The sequence below is a fragment of the Delphinapterus leucas genome, chromosome 1 (genome assembly GCF_059928025.1).
Source record: "Delphinapterus leucas isolate spDelLeu-1000000601 "Yukka" chromosome 1, BTC_Dleu_Yukka2, whole genome shotgun sequence".
Classification (NCBI taxonomy): domain Eukaryota; kingdom Metazoa; phylum Chordata; class Mammalia; order Artiodactyla; family Monodontidae; genus Delphinapterus; species Delphinapterus leucas.
Genome location: NC_143129.1, coordinates 92,947,395 through 92,957,517, shown reverse-complemented (window position 1 = coordinate 92,957,517; position 10,123 = coordinate 92,947,395).

Genomic DNA, 10,123 nt, shown 5'->3' with positions numbered 1-10,123 from the left:
TCCTTGGTGATGGATCTTCACCCATTCTTCTGGAGTTTCACCCTTTGTACGTACAGCTTGGCATTCAGCAAAGATTCAGGGGAAACACACAGATTTCTGAAGCTCTTTTTCTGTATCGCTCCCTTGTCTCTGGGATGCTACTGCACAATTTCCATGCATCCCAGCCTCTTCCAACTCCAATCTTTGTCCTCTCAGCTCAGTGAGACCACCATGCTCTTCATAGGTCCCCCTTCCTTGTGCTACAATCTGGAAATGGTCCCAAGGCAGAAATCTGGGGGAGCAGTAGGGTTCACCTCATTTGCTTTCCTTCTGTCTGGGTTCACAGTCCTGCACTGCACGTTGCCTACTGCCTGCAAATAATGGTTTCACATATTTAAACTAGTTCTCTAGTTTATGGCACGAGGGTTACTCAGTCATAACTGGAAGTGGTCACAAACCCTTTCTAAATGTGTACTGCATTTCAGCCTCTGTGCTAGTTACTAGGATACGAAATTGAGTATAAGTACATTGGCACGTGGTAGAGGAAATGAAACTCAGAGCAGGGAGATAATTTGCCTAAGACAAAGCTGTCGTTGGTACCAGGAGGAGTGTCCAGGCGTTTTACATTCTCAGGCTGTTCTTTATGCACAAGCCATATCATTTTTCCCTCAGCTTAGCTCCTCTGAGCACTTTCTCCCCCTCAGTCCCTGTCTTCTAACATTTGGAATACTGACTCCTTCAGCCAGCTCCTCTCCAACACCTCCCCAACCCATCTTTCAGACTAGCTGGGAAAGTTTTCTCAGGCCCACATGTAACAGACCATTTAGAAGGATTGAGACCCATGCCATCATGAGCCAGTGGGTTGAGCTTTGTGATTCTCTCCACTTGGACATCTGCTTCAGATTTTCCCCAAAGTCCCTTCACGCCAACATGCAACAAGATGAGCCCATGTTGAGGAAATTGTGCCCAAAATAGCAACACCTAAGCAAATGGGATCCATCAAAAACTAAACGGAGTAATAAACACCTGCCTCTGTGTGTCAGGCCCCAAGGGGCTGAGGGTCACAAATAAAAGGCCTCTTTTCTCCAGGAGCATTCATTCAAGGGACTGGCGTCAGCAGACACCTCCTGCTGCTGGTTTTTCAGGGTCTGCCTCAGATACAGATGTCCCCCTTTCCCAAGGTCATGCCCTTACCAGGGTGGCCCACATCTGGGGACAAAATTGGGTGGGAGGATAAAGGTCCAGGTATTTTAGTCTGAAGCAGGACGACTCAGATGGACACCACTTGTTCTAGAGCTCCTGGCCAGGTTGGCCGAAGCTTTGTCAAGGCTGCGTCATGACTCAGCTTCTCCCTCTGCCCAGTCCTGCCCCATCTCCCTTCCTTTCACAGGTGATGATTCCTGATAAACGACTTGTGCCCAAGCTCTGACTCCACATCTGTAACCAGACTACCTACACTGTGACGTAGGAAGCCACCACTGGGCTTTGGCAGCTACATAGAGTCCAGGTTCCCTGCAGCCAGGGCCTCAAGGTCAGGCAGTGGGTGTTGACCCCCCAGGAAGGTCACCCTGATGCACAGGTTCTGGCCCCTCACAACTCTCCACCTCCCTTTTTTACCAGTGGGACAGAAAATTGACATGAACACCCAGAATATATCGGAAAATAACATTAGATATTTACTGAGTGTACATTCGGATCCAGGCAGTATACTCAATGCTTCCCATGTGTGATCACATTTAATCCCCACAGGCAATCCCACACGGGAGGTCATCTTATTGTCCCTATTCTCTAAAGGACTTTCCTCTTCCCTGGCCTGTGTCTGCAAAACGTTGGGGCAGGTCCATGGGTAGGTGATGTATGATTATCTCAGGCCCCCTCCAGGAATCTGGCCCCAACTTCTAGGGCATGAGACCCTCACAACAGCTTCCTTTCATGTCTGGCTGGTGCTTACGTCCTTCTTTTCCTCGTTCCTCCCCCAACTTTCAATTCTTCAGATCTGGCAGCTCCCCGCAAGGGGCCCACTGACAAATCAGAGGCACTTTCAGAGCTCCACCCCCACCCTCAAAACTAGGAAGGCGAGAGGCGTGCAGCCCACATCCTGTATTTGAGCCCAATTCCCACAAGTGGTTCAACCTAGGCAAGTCTTTATGCAACAGCTTTCAGCTTCCCTCCAGCTTAGCAGACACCCACTTAGGGTCCCAAGAGGTCACTCATTCACTCATCCATTTATCAATGATGCACTACCAGTGGTGAACCTACTGTGGACAGGGGCCGGCTGGAAGGACACAGATGAATGACCTGTTCGTTTATTCTTACACTTGTTTATTTAATAATGGCTTTATTTATTTATTTATTTTTGGCTGTGTTGTGACTTCGTTTCTGTGCGAGGGCTTTCTCTAGTTGCGGCGAGCGGGGGCCACTCTTCATCGCGGTGCGCGGGCCTCTCACTGTCGTGGCCTCTCTTGATGCGAAGCACAGTCTCCAGACACGCAGGCTCAGTAGTTGTGGCTCACGCGCCCAGTTGCTCCACGGCATGTGGTATCCTCCCAGACCAGGGCTTGAACCTGTGTCGCCTGCATTGACAGGCAGACTGTCAACCACTGCGCCACCAGGGAAGCCCTGAGGTCCTATTCTGTTTGAAGCACAAGTCCTAGAAATATGTGGGGGGAGAGCGGGGAAGCAAGAAACAGTCTTTATTTATTTATTATCGAAGCAGAGTTGATTTACAATGTTGTGTTACTTTCTGCTGTACAGCAAAGTGATTCAGTTATACATACATATACATTCATTTTTATATCCTTTTCCATTATGGTTTATCACAGGCTATTGAATATAGTTTCCTGTGCTATACAGTAGGACCTTGTTGTTTATCCATTCTATATATACTAGTTTGTATCTGCTAACCCCAAACTCCCACTCCATCCCTAACTCCCCCTCACCCTTGGCAACCACAGGTCTGTTCTCTATGTCTGTGAGTCTCTTTCTGTAACAAATAGTCTTGACCTTACACTCCACTTAGTGGAAGGGAGAAGGACTAGAGTCCATGATTAAACTACTTTACCATAGTCCCGTCTCACACACAAAGTCCAGAAGAATGGGCAAGACATTTTTAGTTCAAGTTTAACAGCAAAAGGCGTTCTCAGAGAGGTGGGTAGTTCTTTTGGGGGGCTGAGTCTTTCTATTTAGATCCTCTGGGTGTGTCACAGGCCAGTTCTTCTCACCAAGGAGCAAACACCTCTGTCTGAACCTGCTCTCTCCCCTCCCCCTCATGGACACTTGGCCTCATTTAGCCTCCCTCCCAGCATCCTGCCCCGTAGTTGGGCCTCTCTCAGCACACATCCCATGTGTCTCCAGGCTGAAGTGATGAAAGAGCCTGTCTCTTCCTCTGACTTGAGGCACATTAACAAAAGCCCCTTCTGTTACACCAAGTGTAGGCCTGAACTAGGTCCCAGAAAGCAAGGTGGGAGGTGCCAAGCCTCAGGAATGTGTGCAAGTTGGGACAAACAAGAAAAACCCATTTTGCCATATTTAGAACACAACATTTCTTTATCCTTTTTCCGCATTTTTCCCTTCTAACTTCCCTGGCATTCTGCCTCTGCTTCGTCCATTTTTTCAGTCCATACCTATTTCCACAGGGAGCTGGGTCACGGACTCATTCCTATATCCCTATTCCTATCCCCATTCACCCTCCCAGCTTTTGGGAGACATCCTCTATCCCAGCAAGAGACTGAGGGGTTGGGGGACACAGCACCTTCTCAGGCCACAAGCCCAGGTATTGAGCCACTCACCAACCACCACCAGAGGGCGCTACTGCCCCTTGCCTCCTGCTGCCAAGGCACTCTCCAAGTCCAGGCTGGTGGTGGTTCAGCCCAAGTGCAAGGGCCTGGAACCAGAACTCTACCTGGACCAGTGACAGTGCCTCACTTTCTTCACTGGCTAATAAAAAGCCACATTTGTTGTTGTTTTTTTCAATAAAAACATATGTATTGCCCATTCCACTTGTTTTCCACTTCTTTTTTTTTTTTAACATCTTTATTGGGGTATAATTGCTTTACAATGTTGTGTTAGTTTCTGCTTTATAACAAAGTGAATCAGCTACACATATACATATATCCCCATATCTCCTCCCTCTTGCGTCTCCCTCCCACCCTCCCTATCCCACCCCTCTAGGTGGTCACAAAGCACCCAGCTGATCACCCTGTGCTATGCGGCTGCTTCCCACTAGCTATCTATTTTACATTTGGTAGTGTATATACGTCCATGCCACTCTCTCACTTCTTTCCTGCTTACCCTTCCCCCTCCCCGTGTCCTCAAGTCCATTCTCTGTGTCTGCATCTTTATTCCTGTCCTGGCCCTAGGTTCTTCATAACCTTTTTTTTTATTTTCAGATTCCATATATATGTGTTAGCATACTGTATTTGTTTTTCTCCTTCTGACTTACTTCACTCTGTAGGACAGACTCTAGGTCCATCCACCTCACTACAAATAACTCAATTTTGTTTCTTTTTATGGCTGAGTAAAATTCTGCTTTATATATGTGCCACATCTTTATCCATTCATCTGTCGATGGACACTTAGGTTGATTCCATGTCCTGGCTATCGTGAATAGTCCTGCAGTGAACATTGTGGTACATGACTATTCTTGAATTATGGTTTTCTCAGGGTATATGCCCAGTAGTGAGATTGCTGGGTCGTATGGTAGTTCTATTTTTAGTTTTTTAAGGAACCTCCATACTGTTCTCCATAGTGGCTGCATCCATTTACATTCCCACCAACAGTGCAAGAGGGTTTCCTTTTCTCCACACCCTCTCTAGCATTTATTGATTGTAGGTTTTTTGATGATGGCCATTCTGAACAGTGTGAGGTGATACCTCATTGTAGTTTTGATTTGCATTTCTCTAATGATTAGTGATGTTGAGCATTCTTTCATGTGTTTGTTGTCAGCCTGTATATCTTCTTTGGAGAAATGTCTGTTTAGGTCTTCTGCCCATTTTTGGATTGGGTTGTTTGTTTTTTGGGTATTGAGCTGCATGAGCTACTTGTAAATTTTGGAGATTAAACTTTTGTCAGTTACTTCATTTGCAAATATTTTCTCCCATTCTGAGGGTTGTTTTTTCATCTTGTTTATGGTTTCCTTTGCTGTGCAAAAGCTTTTAGGTTTCATTAGGTCCCATTTGTTTATTTTTGGTTTTATTTCCATTTCTCTAGGAGGTGGGTCAGAAAGGATGTTGCTGTGATTTATGTCATAGAGTGTTCTGCCTATGTTTTCCTCTAAGAGTTTTATAGTGTCTGGCCTTACATTTAGGTCTTTAATCCATTTTGAGTTTATTTTTGTGTATGGTGTTAGTGAGTGTTCTAATTTCATTCTTTTACATGTAACTGTCCAGTTTTCCCAGCACCACTTATTGAAGAGGCTGTCTTTTCTCCATTGTATATTCTTGCCTTCTTTATCAAAAATAAGGTGACCATATGTGCATGGGTTTATCTCTGGGATTTCTATCCTGTTCCATTAATCTATATTTCTGTTTTTGTGCCAGTACCATACTGTCTTGATTACTGTAGCTTTGCAGTATAGTCTGAAGTCTGGGAGCCTGATTCCTCCAGCTCCATTTTTCTTTCTCAAGATTGCTTTGGCTATTCAGGGTATTTTGTGTTTCCATGCAAACTGTGGAATTTTTTGTTCTATTTCTGTGAAAAATGCCATTGGTAGTTTGATACATCCTTCATTTTTATTTCCTCCTGTGGCAGAACTGAGTTCTGAATTTCCTCCTCAAGCAAATCCCTGAAAAGCATATTTCTGACCAACCTTAGGTTAATAAGTATAGTTTTTTCCACTTTTAGGGATTCAGGTCTTCCCTGGGGTTTGAAACAGAACTAGATCTTCCCTTCCTAGGTCCCTGTTAATCAAGCTGACCCAGAGTTGACATTGAAATCTGGCCTTATAACCAAAATGGACATCCTCACACTCCCCCCATCTGGTGATTCTCAGTTTCTACGATGCTCATAAAGTCTCTCAGTCACTCTTGTTCCTACCTGGAGACTTGCTTGAGATTTGGCTGCAGTGCATGTTTCTGATTCTTCTCTGCACCCTAGCAAAGTCAATGTCCTCTTTCTAATCCTGTCTGAAAGCTTGCTTTCTGAAGGAAGCCAGCCCGGTTCCTCCCAGCACACTGTAGCCATTCTCTAGCCACAGTCCTCCGTTCCATTTGCACTGCTGTTCTATGTGTATTTTATTCCCTATTCCTTCATCCTGCGTCTGACACAGGTCTCACCTATGTCCCCTTTCCCGGGTTAGATTCAGAAGCTATAAATAAAGATCGACAGATCAGACTTCAAAAAAATATTTTTAACTGCACAAAGAAAATATAAACAAAATATAAAGTGAAGAAAATGGGAAAAATATAAAATAAATATGAGAGAGAAAAGATTAATGTATACATAATAGAGAGGAAACTCCTAAAAAGCAATACCAAAAAGAAGGATAATCCAGTAGGAATGGGCAGGCAATAGTATTGGCCAATAAACAAATAACATAATTGCTCAATGTTTAATTTTAACATAAATTAAAAATAAGGCATCATTGTTTAATATAAAGGATATAAAAGACTGATAATAACTATTATTTGTTAGAATGGGGGTGATGGGCCCACTCCACATATTGTTGGAGGGAGTATAAACTGAGGAACATTTTGAAGACTAATATAGAAGTAGTAAATGCATTTTTTTTGATACAAACTCATGTCATTGCAGTATATACTGTAATTGTGAAATATGGAAACTAAAACATCCATCAGTGGGTAATTGTAGCTGTTGAAAAAGGCATATAAATTGATATATCTTCATTGGTGACACATAAGGATGTTTTATCACAAATTGTTGAGTGCACATATGTGCATGTATGTGTGTGTGTGTGTGTGTGTGGAGAGAGAAAGAGGAGAGTTAAGAATGATATATCCTATAGCCACTATGGAGAACAGTATGGAGGTTTCTTACAAAACTAAAAATAAAACTACCATATGACCCAGCAATCCCACTCCTAGGCATATACCTGGTGAAAACAATAATTTAAAGAGATACATGCACCTTAATGTTCATTGCAGCACTATTTACAATAACCAGGGCATGGAAGCAACCTAAATGCCCATTGAGGGATGAATGGATAAAGAAGATGTGGTACATATATACAATGGAATATTACTCAGCCGTAAAAAGAATGAAATAATGCATTTGCAGCTACGTGTATGGACCTAGGCATTGTCAAACTGAGTGAAGTAAGTTAGACAAAGATAAATATCATATAATATTGCTTATATGTGGAGTCTAAAAAAAAATGGAACAAATGAACTTATTTACGAAACAGAAATAGAGCCATAGATGTAGGAAACAAACTTATGGTTACCAAGGGGGAAAGGAGAGGGAGGGATAAATTGGGAGATTGGGATTGACATATACACACTACTATATATAAAACAGATAACTAATAACAACCTATTGTATAGCACAGGAAACTCTACTCAATACTCTGTAATAACCTATATGGGAAAAGAATCTAAAAAAGAGTAGATACATGTATATGTATAACTGATTCACTTTGCTGCACAACAGAAACTAACACAACATTGTAAATGAACTATTCTCTAATAAAAATTAATTTAAAAAAGAATGATATATACTAAATTTTTACAGTGGTTTCTTTAGAGAATGACTAAGTACTTTCATTTTCTGCTTTATGTACTTTCTTATATACTTTCATATTCTTTAGGGTTTTGGTGCAGGGTACATTTGCTACAATTATAATTTTTTTTTCAAATTTTCAGTTTTGGGTACAAAGGAACAATTCATTTATGCATTTGTCTCCACCGCTAAGGACCTAAGTTATTGGAAAGCTGGAACCATATCATATTAATATTTATAAAGTAGATGACATAAACATTCCATTAATCTATTTGAATTGGTTTTCTTTTATACAGTTTAAAAGCTGATGTTCTGTTTAGGATGTACAGCATTCCCCCCTTACCCACGGGGTATAAGTTCCAAGACCACCAGAATGACAGAAACAGTGGATAGCACTGAACCCTATATATACTATGTTTGTTTGTTTTTTTCCTATACAGATATACCTATTGTAAAGTTTAGTTTATAAGTTAGGCACAGTAAGATAATATCCTAATCGCCAGCATCATTACTCTTGCACTTTGGGACTCTTATTAAGTAAAATAAGGGTTACTTGAACACAAGCCCTGCAATACCAGGACAGTTGATCTGATATCCAAGAAGGGTACTAAGTGACTAAATGGGTGGAAGCGGATACAACACAGATATGCTGAACAAAGTAATGATTCACTCACCAGGTGGGCTGGAGAGGGATGGCCTAAGATTTTATCATGATACTCAGAACAGCTCTCAATTTTAAACTTATGAGTTGTTTATTTCTGGAATTTTCCATTTAGTATTTTCAGACACTGGTTGACCACAGGTAACTGAAACCACAGAAAATGAAACCAGGGAAAACAAAACCATGGATGAGAAGGGACTACTGTACTTCATTTCCCATAGTATTATACTTAGCTGTATAGTTGACCCTTAAATAACTTGGGGGTCAGGGATGCCAGCCCTCTGCACAGTAAAAAATCTACATAAAACCTTACAATTGGCCCTCTGTATCCATGGTTTTACATCCGAAGATTCAACCACAGATTGCATAGCACTGTAGTATGTATTTATTGAAAAAAATTCGCATATAAGTGGACCCATACAGTTCAAACCTGTGTTGTTCAAGGGTCAACTGTATTTACAAATCTGTCTTCATAAGTACAAGTTCCTTGAGGCAGATCACATGCATCCCCTATAGGCCTCTAGAAGTTCATTGCAAAGTGTCGACTTTGCATAAAGTTTGCTGAACTTGTTGGATGGTGAGTGACTGCAAAACTTACTCGCTGCTCAGGCCTCAACCCTTCCACTCATATTCTCCTTCTCTTCCACAGTGGAGCTTTGAGTTTAGAACATACTGATGTCTCTTGTGAGATCATGAATCTAGTAAGGAATGTCTCTAATTTAGGCTTTGAGTCAAAATAGACAATGGAGCAGAAGACACTGCTTGGGACAGAATCCACAACTTGGACCTGGAAGGAGACTTGTTTAAGCAGAAGGTTTGCACACAAATGTCATGACCTTGATAATGAAAACCAAAATATGTTTGCTCTTTTAGTCTTGGGGGCAAATTTATTATTTTCCAGAATTAAAATAAAGGGAGAAAAAAGATACATCTCTTCTACCAACATAATAAAGCATAATAGCAGGAAAGAAGAGATGAATCCTGAATTACTTTCTTTAGGATACCGTCCATGAGCCTGGCCATCTGATTAAAATACTGAGATGAACATGTGCAAAGAAATGCAAGCCAGTGTGCAATTCACAGGTATACTCACAAAATGCTAGGGTTACCTTTTCTAGCAAGGCAGGAAATACTCACCATAGGATAGGAAGACTTCAGTTCAAACTGAATAAATTATTAGTCAAATAAACTAGATTAGGTGATGTGATCTTGTGGAAATATCAAAGATACCAAATTAGGGGCTTCCCTGGTGGTGCAGTGGTTGAGAGTCCGCCTGCCTATTCAGGGGACACGGGTTCGTGCCCCGGTCCAGGAAGATCCCACATGCTGCGGAGCAGCTAGGTCCATGAGCCATGGCCGCTGAGCCTGCGCGTCCGGAGCCTGTGCTCCGCAATGGGAGAGGCCACAACAGTGACAGGCCCGTGTACAGCAAAAAAAAAAAAAGAAAAAAAAAGATACCAAATTGAAATTAGGAGGTTGGGGGTTTGATTTCAGGCTCTGTCTTTAACTAGGTGTAGGATCTTGGACCTGTAATTAAACATTTCTGGGCCATGATTTTCTCTTCTCTAAAATGAGGAAATTAAAATTGATAAGTAGTTTTCAAAATTTTTGTTGTTGTTTTGAAAATTCCAGAACACTTTCTTCAAATGTAAGTTTAGAGAAGCTCCATGTATACAAACATAAAAATGAAACTACTCTAATTGAAGCTGGTATGGGTGCCTGGAACCATTTGTTCCCACAAGGCTGCCTTTGGTTGGAACCCAGGGAACTCCAGACTCCACGAAGCTCAGTGTAAAAGTTGCTGGACAG